General features: G+C 38.3%; 1 protein-coding gene across 7 annotated transcripts in view; it reads left to right on the top strand.

Annotated features, from left to right (window-relative positions):
• Positions 1-16,094, top strand: part of ASXL3 (ASXL transcriptional regulator 3) — a 196,072-nt gene that overhangs the window by 161,882 nt on the left and 18,096 nt on the right. The window lies entirely within an intron of this gene.

The raw sequence follows: 16,094 nt of genomic DNA, 5'->3' as shown, positions 1-16,094 counted from the left end.
TCTGGAATGTTTTGTTGCATTAACCCAACTGTAGTGTTGATAACCCCTAGACAAAAACTGAAATCCATTGTCTGCTTTCTTCATCTTTGTTACTTTACATCAAGACAGTAACTAAAAGTATCTCCTGTTACCAGCATGTTTCCTACAAACTCCTTGTTGATATCCCCTAACAAAAGTGTCTTTTGGGTACTGCCTCATCAAAAGACAGGATAGGGTTACACAGATGGGTCAAATAATGATGCAACTAAACTGCAACAACATTGGTTCCTCCATGATATTTACGAAGCACCGCATCTGTCACAGGCATGCCAGTCCTGCTCTCATAGAGATTACGGTCTGCTCTTTCCTTATAATCCGTTATCTTTGATAATCCTGTTTGTATTCCTGTGTTCTCTCTTCCTCTCCCCTAGACACAAATACACACACACACGCGCGCGCGCGCGCGCGCGCACACTTATCCATAGGTAATTTTCTCAACTGATAAAGAAGCAATCAAATAAATTTTGTTCACCTCCCCTGTTTAAGTTCTCTGTACTGTGTAACAAAATACCACAAAATTAGCAGCTGAAAATAGCACATATATAGTATGACACAGTTTCCATGGGTCAGGAGTCTGGGCACAGTTTAGCCGATTTCTCTGTTCAGGCTGAAACCGTAACCAGGGCTTGTCCCGGGGCACTCTCCTTTGCAACTTGGAATCTTCTTCCCCTGCTCAGTTAGGTTGTTGGCAGAATTCGCTTCCGTCGGCTGTAAGGTTGATGCCCTCCACTCTCAGAGGTCACCTCGCTCCAGAGGCAATTTGCAACATGATGGTTTGCTTCTTTAAGGCCAGCAGGAGAGTGTTTCTGCCTCCGTTGGTTAAGATGGAGTTCTCTGTAACGTAATCAAAAGGGTGGACCGCCCATCCTCTTTCCCATTTTCAATTGGCTAAAAGCAAATTACAGGTTCTTCCCACACTCAGGGAAGGAGATTATACAGAGTTGTGACTCCGTGAGGGTACCCTAGGGTGTGTCTGTCACACCTTCTACCAAATAATATTAATAATTTTTACAGCTGCACTCCTGGAGCTCTTTCCCTAAGCCAGCACTGTTCAAAGCATTATACATCTATTTATTGATTTAATAATCACAGAACTCTACAAAGTGAAGAGTTTGTTATTCTTAGTTTACATATGATGAAACTAAAGCATAGGGAGGTGGACCTTCTCAGCTAATCCTTATTCACCAAACAAAAAGTTAAACAAGCAAAAACAATAGCAACACATCTTGGTGTCACATACTCTTCAGCTGCCATCACTCACTGCGCTGTCCTTTATAACATGGTTCTTTGCCTCTCTTTCCAGAGTTTTGATGGCTTCTCTCTCTTTCTCTCTCTTTTATTGAGGTAAAACTGGTGTTTAATATTATATAAGTTTCAGGTGTACAACATTATAATTTGACATTTGTATACTAAAGTCATCACTGCAAAATCTAGTTACTACCCATGCCCATGCATTTGACCCCCAATTTCACCCACCCTGACTCCCTTTCCCTATATATACGAGTTTGATTTTGTTTTGTTTGTTCATTTGTTTTGTTTTGTTAGATTCCACATATAAGTGAAATTATTTGGTATTTCTCTTTCTCCACGGGACTTACTTCTTAGTGTAATACATTTAAGGACCATTCATTATGTTGCAAATTGCAAGATACAACATTTTTAAATTGCTGAGTAATATAATATATATAAATATATAATTTATATATATATAGATAATAAATGCCATATCTTCTTTGTCATGCATTGATGGACATTTATGTTGTTTGCATTTCTTGGCTATTGTAAACATTGCTTCAATAAATATAGGGATCTATATATCTTTTCAAATAGTGTTTTTATATTCCTCTGATTGATATGCAGAAGTGGAACATCTGGATCATGGTGTAGTTCTATTCTTAATTCTTAATGTTTTAAAAAGATTTATTTATTTGAAAAATAAAAAATAAAAATATTTTAAAAATATTTATTTGAGAGAGTGCATGCCAGGAGGGGGAGGGGCAGAGAGAGAATCGCTGAGCACAGAGCCCAACACAAGACTTGATCCCAGGACCCTGAGATCATGACCTGAGCTAAAACCAAGAATTGGACATTTAACCGACTGCACCATCCAGGTGACCCGCATTCTTAATTTTTTGAGGAACCTCTGTACTGTTTTCCATACTGGCTGCACCAATTTAGATTTCTACCAACAGTGCATGAGGGTTCTCTTTTCTCTACATTGTGTGGACATTTGTTATTTCTTCTCTTATTAATAATAGCCATTCTAACAAGTATGAGATGGTATCTCACTGTGGTTTCAATTTGTATTTCCCTTACAATTAGTGCCTTTCCATATGTCTGTTGGTCATTTGTATGTCTTTCTGAGAAAAAATATCCATTTAAATCCTCTGCCCATTTTTGAATCAGGTTGTTATTTTGTTGTTGACTTATATGAATTCCTTATATATTTTGGATATTAATTCCTTGTAAAAGATATAATTTGCAAAAATCTGTTCCCATTCAGTAGGTTGCCTTTTTGTTGCAATGATGTTTTTTTTCACTAGGCAGAAACTTTATTTTGATGTAATCCCATTATTTGTGTTTTGTTTTGTTTTGTTTTTAGTCTCCCTTGCCTTCCGAGTCAGATCCACAAAAGTGTTGATAAGGACCTTATGTTCTATGTTTTCTTCTAGGAATTTTATGGTTTGGGGTCTTACATTCAAGTCTTTAATTCATTTAAATTTAATTTTTGTATATAATATAATGCCCTAGTTTCATTCTTTTGCACATGGCTGTCTGGTTTTCCCAACACCATTTATTGAAGAGACTTTTTCCATTGTATGTTCTTGGATCTTTTATTGTAAATTAATTTGTCCATATATGTGTTGGTTTAATTTTGAGTTCTCAGTTTTGTTCCATTGATGCATGTGTCTGTTTTAATGCCCTTACTATACTGTTTTGATTATTGTAGTTCTGTGGTGTAGTTTGAAACCAAGGAGCATGATTACCCCCTGCTTTATTCTTCTTTCTCAAGATTGCTTTGGCTATTCAGGATCTTTTATCATTCCACACATATTTTGAAATTATTTGTTCTAATTCTCTGAAAAATGCCATTGGAATTTTGATAGGGACTGCATTAAATCTGTAGATTGCTTTGGGTAGTATGGACATTTAAATAATATTAATTCTTCCAATTGTGGGCATGGAATATCTTTCCACTTATGTGTGTCTTCTTCACTTTTTTCATCAGTGTTACAGTTTATACGGTATAGGTCTCTTACTGCCTCAGTTAAATTTATTTCTAGGTATTTTATTCTTTTCAGTGAAATTGTAGATAAGATTGTTTCCTTAATTTTTATCTGATAATTCATTATTAGTGTACGAAAATGCCACAGAGTTCTATATATTGATTTTGCATCCTGCTACTTTATTGAATTCATTTATTACCTCTGATAGTTTTTTTGGTGAAGTTTTTTGTTTTTTTTATGTATAGAATGATGTCATCTGCAGATACTGACAATTTTACTTCTGTCTTTCCAGTGTGGATGACTTTTATTTCTTTCCTTTCCTTTTGGTTTGTTTGTTTTAGTTTTGCCTAACTGTTGTGGCTAGGACTTCCAATACTATGTTGAATAAAAATATTGAGAGTGGGTATACTTGTTCTTGATGTTAGAGGAAAAGCTTTCATCTTTTCACCATTGAATATAATGTTAGCTGTGGGCTTGTCATATATGGTGTTTATTAGGTTGCATTATATTCCTTCTATACCCACTATGTTGAGAGTTTTTATCATAAATGGATGTTGAATTTTGTCACATACTTTTTCTGAATTTATTAAAATTATCATAAAATTTTCCTTCTTTGTTTTGTTAATGTACTGCATCATATTGATTGATTTGCAAATATTTGAACCATCCTTGCATCTCCAGAATAAATCCCACTTGATCATGGTCTATGATCCTTTTAATGTATTTTTTAATTCAGTTTGCTAATAGTTTGTTGGACTTCTCCTTTATTCACTTTATAGCTTACACTTTCTTATCCTTCACTTAAGCATCTCTACTTAAATACTAAGACCTCAGAGAATCCTTCCTGCACAAAATTACACCCAGAACATTGTGTTAGAGTATTTGTTACTTCTCCTTCAAGGACCTTAACGCAATTTGTGATCACAACCTTATGGGAAAGGGACTGTATATTTTTTTATCACTGTATTCCCTGCACCTAGCATATAAAGATTTTGAGTGAAAGAATGAATGCCTGCATGTTAATTAAAGGAAGCTATATGGTGTAAAGAGGTATCATTTTAGGGGGTTACATCCTGCTTCACCACTTACTTACCTTCAGGGCTGTTGGAGGTACAAAATTAAATATAGTTATTGATTTTAGTTATTATTGAACAATAAGTGGGTTGGGGCCATTGTTGAACTATAGAGAGGAGAAAAGAGGTATGTACAGACATGGATATAAACAGACTACAAAGGGGGAATTAAAAACATTCCAGATACCCAGGTGTAGGGGTTCTCATAGTTTCTTTTTCTTCTCTTGGTACTTATCATACTATCTGTCTTATTCTAAGTGCTAGGCTTTTGTGGCAGTAGACGTTGTCCATTTCATGGTTCCTGGCATGTAGTAGATACTTATGAAATGTTTGTTAAAGAAATGAATGACTAATAGACAGTCACTTAAACACAGCTGTTCAGTGTATTACAAGTAGAAACAGTGATTCATTGCTTCCCACTACATTATGACATAATCTTATTTTATCTACACAAGAACATGAGCTTGATTTTCACTAAATAAAGCATTAGTATTCTGTTTCATGATGGAATACATTGAAAGTTTTCTTTATTTCCCTCCCACAGAGGGAACATTGATGAAAATGCAGTTATAAGAGTGATTTTCTTTAAAGATACACACACACACACACACACACACACACACACACACACACACATTCTCCTATTTGCTAAAACTTGTTCAAATTTTATTTATCTGCATTTGTATAAGAAAATCACTTTGTATCAAAAATCTATCAAAATGTCCTGATTGGTCAGAGATTGTCTGCAAAATTAAATAAAACAAAATAGATGAACCATAAGCAACAAAATACACTTTTCTAGTTTTGAGAAGCTGATCAAAGCTTGATCTGTCAGTGACTTTTTCTTTGCCTTTAGGTGTCTTTATTTCATTTATTCTCACCTATTTCATCACTGGCTATATTTCTTCTGAGCAAACTTCCAAAACACTGAAGATGGAATAGCACTTTAATTTTTTTTAATTTTTTAAAAATTTTCATAGTATCGTGTGCCACCCTTAATGCCCATCACCCAATGACCCATCCCCTCACCTACCTCCAGCAACCCTCAGTCTGTTTCTTAGAGTTAAAAGTCTCTCATGGTTATTCTTCTTCTCTGATGACTTCCCATTCAGTTTCCCTTCCCTTCCCCCATGATCCTCTCTGCTGTTCCTCATATTCCACATATGAGTGAAATCATATGGTATTTGTTTTTTTCTGATTGACTTATTTCATTTATTTCACTTACCAGAATACTCTCTAGTTCCATCCACATCATTGCAAATGGCAAGATTTCATTTTTAGATGACTGCATAATATTCCATTTGTGTGTGTGTATATCTATATCTATTTATCTATCACATCTTCTTTGTCCATTTATCTGCTGATTGTCATCTGGACTCTCTCCATAGTTTGGCTATTGTGGACATTGCTGTTATAAACAATGGGGAGAGGTGCCCCCTTAGATCATTACATTTATATCTTTGGGGAAAACAACTAATAGTGCAATTTCTGGGTTGTAGGTTAGCTCTATTTTTATCATCTTGAGGAACCTCCATACTGTTTTCCAGAGTGGCTGTACCAGTTTGTGTTCCCACCAGCAGTGTAAGAGGGTTCCCCTTTCTCTGCATCCTCATCAACATTTGTTGTTTCCTGTCTAGTTAATTTTAGCCATTCTGGCTGGTGGAATGAGGTGGAATCTTATTGTGATTTTGATTTTGTATTTGATTGTATTTGATTTGTATTTGATTGTATTTGATTTGTATTTGTATTTCCCTGACGCCAAGTCTTCATGTGTCTTTTGGTCATTTGGATTTCTTCTTTGGGGAAATGTCTGTTCATATCTGTCTTCTGCCCATTTCTTGACTGGATCATTTGTTTTTTTTTTTGGTGTTGAGTTTGATAAGTCCTTTATAGATTTTGGATACTAGCCCTTTATCTGATATGTCATTTGTAAATATCTTCTCCCATCCCGTAGGTTGCCTTTTAGTTTTGTTGACTGTTTCCTTTGCTGTGCAGAAGCTTTTGATTTTGATGAAGTCCCATTAGTTCATTTTTGCTTTTGTTTCCCTTGCCTTTGGAGATGTGTCTAGCAAGAAGTTGCTGTGGCTAAGGTTGAAGAGGTTGCTGCCTGTGTTCTCTGCTAGAATTTTTTTTAAAGATTTATTTTTATTTTATTTGACAGATAGAGAGCACAAGTAGGCAGAGAGGCAGGGAGAAGGAGAGGGATAAGCAGGCTCTCTACTGAGGAGGGATCCCGATGCAGAGCTTGATCCCAGAACCCTGGGATCATGACCCAGCCGAAGGGAGCTGCTTAACCGACTTAGCCACCTAGTTGCCCCCTCTGCTAGGATTTTGATGGAGTCCTGTCTCACATTTAGGTCTTTCATCCGTTTTGAGTTTATCTTTGTGTATGGTATAAGAAAATGGTCCAGTTTCATTTTTCTGCATGTGGCTGTAAAATTTTCCCAGCACCATTTTTTGAAGAGAATGTCCTTTTCCATTGGATAATTTTTCCTGCTTTGTCGAAAATTAGTTGACAGTAGAGTTGAGGGTCCATTTCTGGGCTCTCCGCTCTGTTCCATTGATCTTTGTGTCTGCTTTGTGCCAGTAGCATATAAGAATAAAGACTCCTTGCTTTAAAATCTGCAAATGGGATGACTCTTGGAAAAGGTGGCAGAGTGTAGAAACATAGGATAATGTCATTAGAAAATGATTATTGTTGCTAATAAGATTGTATAGAAGATTGAGAGAAATCTCATGTAAGTATGATAATTGAAACTCAATAATTGAAAATTTTTAAGAATCAATATCAAAAATTTTTTCATATATTTCTAATATACACACCCCACACATGTGGTTTTCCTTATTATATATGCTGAAATTCATAGCAGTAATTATGAGAAAGTTTTTATTTTTCTCTTATTGCTGGGAATTCCTTTTTCCCAATCCCAGAGAATTTCCCAATTCTCTTATTGCTTGGGGCCTGAGAAATTGCTTGCCAACATGTCTTACTCTAGAGAATGGCCTCCCTAACCTCTGACTGAACATTTCCTCTGTGGATCTGGGGGCTTGGTCGGGTCATCTGGTGGGTGAGAGAGCAGTTCTCTTAGAACGCACAAGAGACCGCATTTTAAAGAAGACCATGATCTTAGCCAAGGGGTTGGATTGCTTACAAATTTGTTTCCAGAGGAAGGAGAAAACTTCTTGTGTGTTTGGTGTATGTGTGTGTATACACACATATACGTAAATGCATGGATATACATAGATAGATAGATAGATACAGATATATAGATTCATACACTTGTATGTTTCTATGAATTTTTAAATGAGAAGGCAGTAAGCAGTTCCCATAGGACTAGTTATCATTATGCCATCTTATAATCTTCTTTAGTCTCAAAGCCCTTTGTAATTTACACACACAAAAATCTCATTGAATAATTAACTGTTGCTATGTACTTCTTGGGCTCATTCCTCTGCTTGAAGAACTTCATTCTAGTTAAGCATTACACTTGGCGTCATCCACATTATGGGGGAGCTTCCATCTCCCAAACCCTTCCATGCTGAACATTATACCTTGTGCTTTTCGCCCTAGTGCTCAGCAGTGATCCCCCAAGGAGTAAGTAATAGGAAGAAAAGGCAACAGCTCAGTTCAGAAGAGGGAATTTGTGATAAAAGCCCTATCATAACAGTGATAACACAAAAGCCTCCTCCTATTCCATCTCACTATTGCCATTGGGGGATAATATATTCTCTGAGATGTCCCTTTGGTTTACTTTAGCTTATTCCATGCATATTTTTTTAAAAATTAGGTGGAAGGAGGATGAGCATAGTATAACGTGTTTTTTTCTTTAACCTCCATGTAATTCCATATAGTCTTAGTTACAATTTTAAATTACAATCTCTACTTTTTGTTTATTTATTTTCATTTTTAAAATTTATTTGGAAAGAGAGAAAGAGCACAAGAGAGAGACTGAGTGCAGGGGTGGGGGGAGGCAGGGGGAGAAGGAGACAGAGAATCTCAAGCAGACTCCCCGCTGAGAATGGAGCCCAAAGTGGGGCTCGATCTCATGACCCTGAGATGTTGACCTGAGCCAAAGTCAAGAGTTGGTGCTTAACCGACTGAGCCACCCAGGGGCCGCTAAAATTAGAGTCTTTACTTTTCAAAAGAAATGTTGTTACATTTGCTTATATTTTGATATATATATATATATATATATATATATATATATATTTTTTTTTTTTTTTTTTTAAGAGCTATGCCAAATAGTTGTTTTCTAAAGTGGGCTTTGACCTTGAAGTTGTTTAGGCCTATAGACTAAAGCATATTACATCACCCTTTACAAGTTTTCACTGCTTTTAAAAATCGTTGCTTACCTGCTTATCTTTTTTCTTATTGAAGTGTAGTTGGCAAATGGTGCTATATTACTGAAGTATGGTTGATGTACAGTGCTATTTCAGGTCTCTAACATAGTGATTCGACAATTCTATACATTACTCAATGCTCACCACAGTAAGTAAGGGTCGTTACCGTACAACGTCATTACAATATTATTGACCATATTCCCTATGCTATGCATTTCATCTCCATGACTTATTTATTTTATAACTGGAGGTTTGTACCTCTTACTTCCTTTTACCTATTTTACCCATCCCCCTCCCAACCTGTTCTACAGCAACTGCCAGTTTATATTTAAGACTATGATTTTTGTTGTTGTTGTTCTTGTTTGTTTTGTTTTTTAGATTCCACATATGAGGGAAAAGATATGGTATTTGTTTGACTTATTTCACTTAGCATGATATTCCCTAGTTTTATATTCACTATTTTACTTATTTATTTTGAATGTTTGATTCTTGTGTTGTACTGGAAATGATCCCATGTCCAGATCTGAGAGCATTTTTTGTTCCTTTGTTCACCAGGGATTTAGTATCCAACATGTGCACATTCATTGTGCTTAGGGTTATTTCATTGCTTCTGACTGATTTACAGCCTTTAACGCATCATTCCCCAAATTTATATTCTGGAGAATACTTGTTCCATGAAATATTGGTAATTGTTCTATAAGAGGATTACAGGGTTAAAAAATTGGAGAAATACTGCATAATAGATATATTCTTAGGCATTAAAAATAAATTATGATTTTTAGAAAATACAGTAAAGAAAACTATTTTAACCATATTTAGTAAATACAAGCTGTATTTATCGGATGGCAGAATCAGTTTCCTTGTAGATGGAGGACCCATTAAAATTAAAATTACTTATTTAAATTCCTGTTTTGGAAATTACAGTTTGGGAAATACTGTCTTAATGCAGTTTTGGAAATAGCATTCGAAAGTTAGTGGCCCAGTTGTCCTTAGTGTATTGTCAGTCCCGTCTCCCCTACTGGATCCTCCCTCTCTCAAGAGCCCTCTTCCACTTTTATGCCTAAGTTAATGCTTCAAGAATTACATCTTCCCTTATGGATAAACCTTGAGCATATTTATGGAGTCTCCTGAGCTACCTGAATCCTACTAAATAAGATAAAAAATGAAAAATTACCTATTAGAATGAGTGCTCTGACTTTAATTCTTACTGGGGTACATGGTACAGGAGCATGGGGTGCTCAGACTCTAAGAGGGTCAGTGATGACAGTGTATAGTTTATCTGCTCATTACTCTTTTGCTGTCGCATTCATTTCCTAATTGGTCTTTGCTGTAAAGACCCTATGGACTTTTTTTTTTTAATTGGGCACCACAACTTACATAGTGTACTACACATACTGTTAAATCATTCCACACGTTTGGTAGATACCAGCACACACACAACACAGATCACTTACTTCCCTTACATCTCTGAGGCCCCGAGCTCTGATTTTCTTCCTACCTCGGTCAGAGAGCTTTAGTTCAGTCTTCTAGAGGGATCAACATTTGCTCCCTGTTCCTTCTGAATTAGTGTTTCTAAGGCTCTGCTTTAAAGCTGTCTTCTTTTTGGGTAAATTCTTTTTTTTTATTCTTACCCATATCCATGTTTTTAACTCTTCTTTCTTTGCTGACAATTCCTTCTTTTCTCTGTTGGATCCCTCCCTTGCTGTTGAGCTTCTTGTCCTAAGTCTTGGTTACTGATTAGACATCTTTATGTGGATGTCTTTAAGATATCCTTATGTCAGCATATCCAAAACAAAACCCATCACTTCTTTGTCCAGAATACAGCTCCTTCTTGTACCTTTTCCGTCCTGATTTCTGCTCCTGGCAACCACCAAATTATCCTAGCTCTACACTTGAGGCTCATCATTTATGCCTTGGTCTCATTCACCACCCACAACACGAGCACTTAGCCCTGTCAGTCCAGTTTCTATACCTCTCTTGAATAGCTCCCTTCTCTTTACTTCCATTGTCTAAATAATCTTAAGACTTTTTGTCATTTTTACTTTGGCCTTCCCTAGATGATTCTGGACAGGAGTTCCTGTCTTGCCTATGTCTGGTCTTGCCTATGTCTGGGACACCCTATATGCTATATGCAGAATGATCTACCAGAGGCATCTGCTTGGAATTGTTACCCGTGTCTCAACCTTAACTGGTTTAAAACCAAACCTCCTCTTTCCATTGTCTTCTTCATTTTAGTAAATAGAAATTTCATAATTGTAGTTAACAAAGCCAAAAAAAGGTCTTTGGTGTCATCCTTGCCAGATCTCTTTCTCTCATACCACACATCCAATATGTCAAGTTCTGTTGGTTCAGCCTTTAGAAGAAACTCAAAAGCCAAGCATTTCCCCATTTCTACTACTGTCACCATAGTCCAAGCTACTATCACCTTCTTCCTGGATCATCCCTGTAATTACATGCTTGTGTCCTCGTAAGTCTTCTTTCCAATAGCTGTGAGCCACCAGTGGCTGCTGGGCAAAAGAAACAGGATTGATCTGAATGAGATATTTAAAAATTTGCACCATAGATTTAAGAATTAATAAACAAAACAATGAAAAAATATCTTAATATTTCATATTGATTGTATATTAAAACAGTAACATTTGGGATAGGTTGGATTAAATAAAGGGTGTTATTAGAATTTCACATTATTTCTTTTTACTGTTTCAAAGTGACTCCTAAAAAATTGAAATCACATATGTGGCTGACATTTATCTTACTGTTAGATGGCACTACTCTAAAGTCTGTTTTACACACAGCCATCAGAGCTATCCTTTTGAAATGTCAGAACTTCCCATTCCTCAGACCAGAATCTGCCAAAGGCTTTCCAGCTCCCTTTTTGCAGAGGGGGTAGGGGTGGGCAGGCTATACAGTGGATCTACAGCCCAGCATGTTTCTTTTCCCTCAGCTTCTGTGCCTCTTCTGTCCAGTGTGTCTCCGGGTCTGCAGGTCTCCTGGTGGCACCCTCCCCCAACCCCCGCCAAGAGTCTGTCTCTGGACTGGCATCCCTTCACTTCGCACACTCTTTCCCAGATGGTTTCAAGACTCCTTCCTTGTTTCTGTCTGGTGTCTCCATGAACATCACTTATCAATAGTGAGGATTCAAGAGAGAGGCCCATCCTGACCACCCCGCCTAAACCAGCATCCTGCTTACCTGCACATGCTCAGTGTGGGGTGGCTTCACTCTGAATGGCTCCCCATTGTCTGTAGAATGAAATCCACATTGCTTAATGTATCTAGGTGTCCCGTTATTGTCGGGCTATTTTCAAACTCTCCAACACATCTCTCTCTGTTCCACTTTGCAGCCCACATGTCATGCGTTCTGAATCACAGGAAACCTAAAATAAGAAGAAAAGTGATAAAGAATATATTAGAGGTTTAAAGGATTATTATTAAACATAGATATATTTGTGTACAGAATTAAAATTCATTGACCTTCAAAAACTGGATAGGGTACAAGCAGAACTGGCATTTCAACCTTTTGAATTCCATGGATATCCATCCCACAAAATGGATGTTATAACCAATACCAAAGGCAAGTGGATAGACTCACCAATAAGGGGTTTAAACCTTTGTGAAAGGATCTTGGCATGAAGGAATTTTCCTTTACTCATATTTATTTTCCTCTGTAACAACTAAAATGTTCAGGGGTTTTCCCTCCTAATTAAAAAGGTAGCATAATTTATCAATAGTTTAGTTAGACACTTCATTATAAGAGAGTTAAGGGAGTTTTTAGAATGAGCATTTCTAGCATGGGCAATCTGAAAAACAAGAATTTATGGCTCAGCAATAAATAAATAAATAAACCTTTCAGAAATGTTTATTGTTCCAGCTCATTAAAATGTTATGTCTTTTGGACAGTATTTCTTAAAGGCCATAAAATTAATAGTGTATTTTAAAAGTTTTATTGGCACGTATTTCCTAAGTCCAATTTAGCTCCATTGTTTAATTGTGCTGTCTCATACAGGCTAGAAGCCTGGCAGTTAATATTATTCTTTCTGTTTTAAAAGAAAAACACTTTCCTTCAGGGCTAGCTTCCATATTTTTGAATGTGTTTATTTCACACTGCCTTGCATTTTCATGCGCTGAAATCCCGAAACACTGACAGAGCTAATCTGGATCTGGTATTTCTTTGTGTCTTAAAATTATGCTGAAATTTCAATTAATAACTAATCACACTCTTGGCCTGGGAGAATACATGAAATGAAAATCCTGCATATCAACTACCAAAGTTAAATTTTAAATCTTTCAATTACACAAAGCAAGGGAAGCAATAAGCATTTATTGAGTACCTGCACTGTGTTAGGTGTTGCATGGACTGTGGAAGATTATAAGGCACCATGAAGTCCTCAAATATAGGAAAATCCCAACCTATTCATTGCCTTCTATAAATGCACTTCATAGCAAACAAATTTCTTTACCTCTTCAGGGAACTTGCCTTCCACCTACTAGTCCTATTTAAAATCTACACAATAAGAATATCTCTTCGCTGTTAGTCTTCCTAAGTGAAGTTGCTTTATCTCAAGGCTCCCAAACCACAGACAGACATGCAGAGTCAACATTTGCAGAAAATTTCAGACTTCTTAGAGGCATAACTTTTAGGGGAACTGTCTTCTCTTCATCCTAATTGCCTTTGCTAGATCTCTTTCAAAGTGTTTCATGTTAAGTGCCCTCTGTCATTAAGTCTTTAAAGAGTGGCCAGTCATAATATTTTGGTGAGAAAACAAAAACAAAAAACGAGACTTATGATGAGGGAGTCAGTGTAGCTACAGACTCTGCTAGTCTCAAGCTGGTCTTAAGTTCATCGTTTCCCTTCTCTGATTACCCTCACACTTAGCCAGGAATTCTGCTAGTTTGCCTGGTGGAAGTGACCCAAACCATCATCCCTGAGGAGTCTGAGCCTTTGGCTCCTGTGCTCATTCTGGCTGTCATTGCTATAATCTGTGTTTGCTGTCACCAGCAGACACAGAAGCACCCAGAGAGGTCCTAATGAAGCTCCAGTGCTCCCTACATCCTTCTCTGTGCCTTTGCCCTACAGCAGCAGTTCTCTTTCCTCATGACCGTGAGGGCCGATTATCCCACCTGTCCAGTCACCCCTCTCTCGGCCCACTGATGCACTGGTGTGAGAGGCACCTAGGAACCCGACGAAGCTTTAGCTACCGTGGAGCCCTTACCATGTCCAAGAGTGTGATGATCGTCACCTGGGGATGATTTTGCCCCAAAGGGACATTTGGTAATATTTGGAGACATTTACAATTGTCCCATTTGGGAGAGGGGTTGCTGCGGGTATCTAGTGGGTAGAAGCCAGGGGTGCTGTTCAACAGCCTACAACATACAGGACAGCTGCCACAATAAAGGAGTCTCTGTATTTAAATGACAATAGGGCCGGGGCACCTCCGTGGCTCAGTGGGTTAAAGCCTCTGCCTTCGACTCAGGTCATGGTCTCAGGGTCCTGGGATCGAGCCCCGCATTGGGCTCTCTGCTTAGTGGGGAGCCTGCTTCCCCCCCTCTCTCTCCCTGCCTCTCTCCCTACTTGTGATCTGTCAAATAAATAAATAAAATCTTTAAAAAATATTTAAAAAAATGACAATAGGGCCAAGGCTGAGAAGCCCTGACCGAGTAGAAATGATTGTCCCCCAGGGACATGGACTTTTATTCTCAGAAGGCCTAGAGCTCTGGCCACAGAAAGTATACTGTCTGCCCGTGGTTTACGGAAGAGAGAGTACAAAGATTCACTCACTCCACCCCTTGGGTCCCAGGCACATGTATTCTGTTGGAGACGCAGGACCAAATGACCCATTGGTTCAGTGCGTGGACTGCATTCCAGAGGACAGAGTCCTAGAATTGTCCAGTCAGAAGAGAGGAAGGCTCCAGTCTTGGGGCTGTGGTAGGACACTGAGGTGGGATCCTAGCGTGGTGATAGGACTGTGTTACAGTTGTGTGGGTGGAAGAGTTCTACAGGGACCAGAAGCTTCTGCTGTGCGTAGAATACATTCAATGGAAGGACAGGGGCTTTTTCTTTAATGCCACTGTATACACGTACCAGGTACATGGGTTCGTATGAGTGGCTTAATAAGGGTCTCGAATAAAGACGAAATAGCTCGGGGTGAGTAAACAATGATCCGATGAATGAACGAAGCCTTGCCTGAAATTTTCCATGCGCACTGAATGTTTTAGCGTGCTATCCGCAGCTTCTTAGATGAAGAAACTTAAGAATGTCAAGTCTGTGACTTCCCTCTGGATGTCATGATGGCAGCATTCAGCATACCTCATGTTTATTCACAGTGTCTATCTTCTGAATCGGATCGAGCATTATTCAGTGTAGAGTAGTTGGTATAATGCTGACTTTTAAATTCAGCGTTCTCCTTTGCTCCTGGAGGATGGTTCCGCTGACACGTTCATGAAGGCGTTGAGTGAAATTTTAAAAGAGGAGGATTTCGGTGGTGAAGATGGAATGTGGGAAAGACCACAAGCAAACAGAAGCCTGGGGATGAGAAATCTCCGAGCATGTTTTCAGGGAGCAGCAACAATTAGAGATTAGGACCTGTGAAGTGTGTGGATGGGAGTTAAGAGGAAATCTTTGAAAATGTAATTGGAGCTACAGTTTGCCACGCCTCTAACCAGCAGGTTAAAGCACCTCTCACCGTTGAACGCCAGGTGGCTACCGCTGCCCTGTGATGCCATCCCTCCTCGGGGAAGTTCCTGAGCTCTACCGGGCACTACATGATTTTTCTCTAGAACCATACCGTCCAGATCTATCTTGTAGGACCCAGCTTTGCCTCTGGCATCCAGTTCTTCCAAACGGCTTGCGTCCACCTAGATAGCATCCCCCAGCTTTTATTACTTTGCACTTCTTAATGCCCATTCACCCTGTGCTTGACACCGTTTGATCCTCACTCCTCAGTCCATAAGCAGCCAGTCAAGGACGAGGCCAGTTCTTTGATCTTCTGTGTCCGCAAGCAGACTGTCTGCACATAGGAGGTGCAGTAAATAATTGGAAAGGTAAAAGCACCCGGTTTGATGATGCTTATCTGAATCCCTTCTACATGTGAGTTTTTAAAAATTAGTATGTTTCAGGCAAGAGGTCGGTAGCTTACGGTTGCGGGCATTGTGCACCTTACTAGTTAGCTGGTTTTTTGTGTGCATCCAAATTAGAAGATGAGGGGATATGTATGACAGTGTGCGGGTATTCGTTTTAATGCTTTAGAACTTCTCCCTGTCTAAACCTCAGCCGGAGAAAGAACCCAAGTGATCAGACTGGATTTCTTTAGCTTTCACAAATCTTAGAACATTTAATTTCTGAAAGTTAGTTGAAAGGTGTCAACATGGTGATTTTTAACCTGGTACCATTTACAACATAGTAAAACGGTAAAGATAT

The sequence above is a fragment of the Lutra lutra genome, chromosome 12 (assembly GCF_902655055.1).
Source record: "Lutra lutra chromosome 12, mLutLut1.2, whole genome shotgun sequence".
Taxonomy (NCBI): domain Eukaryota; kingdom Metazoa; phylum Chordata; class Mammalia; order Carnivora; family Mustelidae; genus Lutra; species Lutra lutra.
This window is presented reverse-complemented; position numbering and strand designations above follow the sequence as displayed.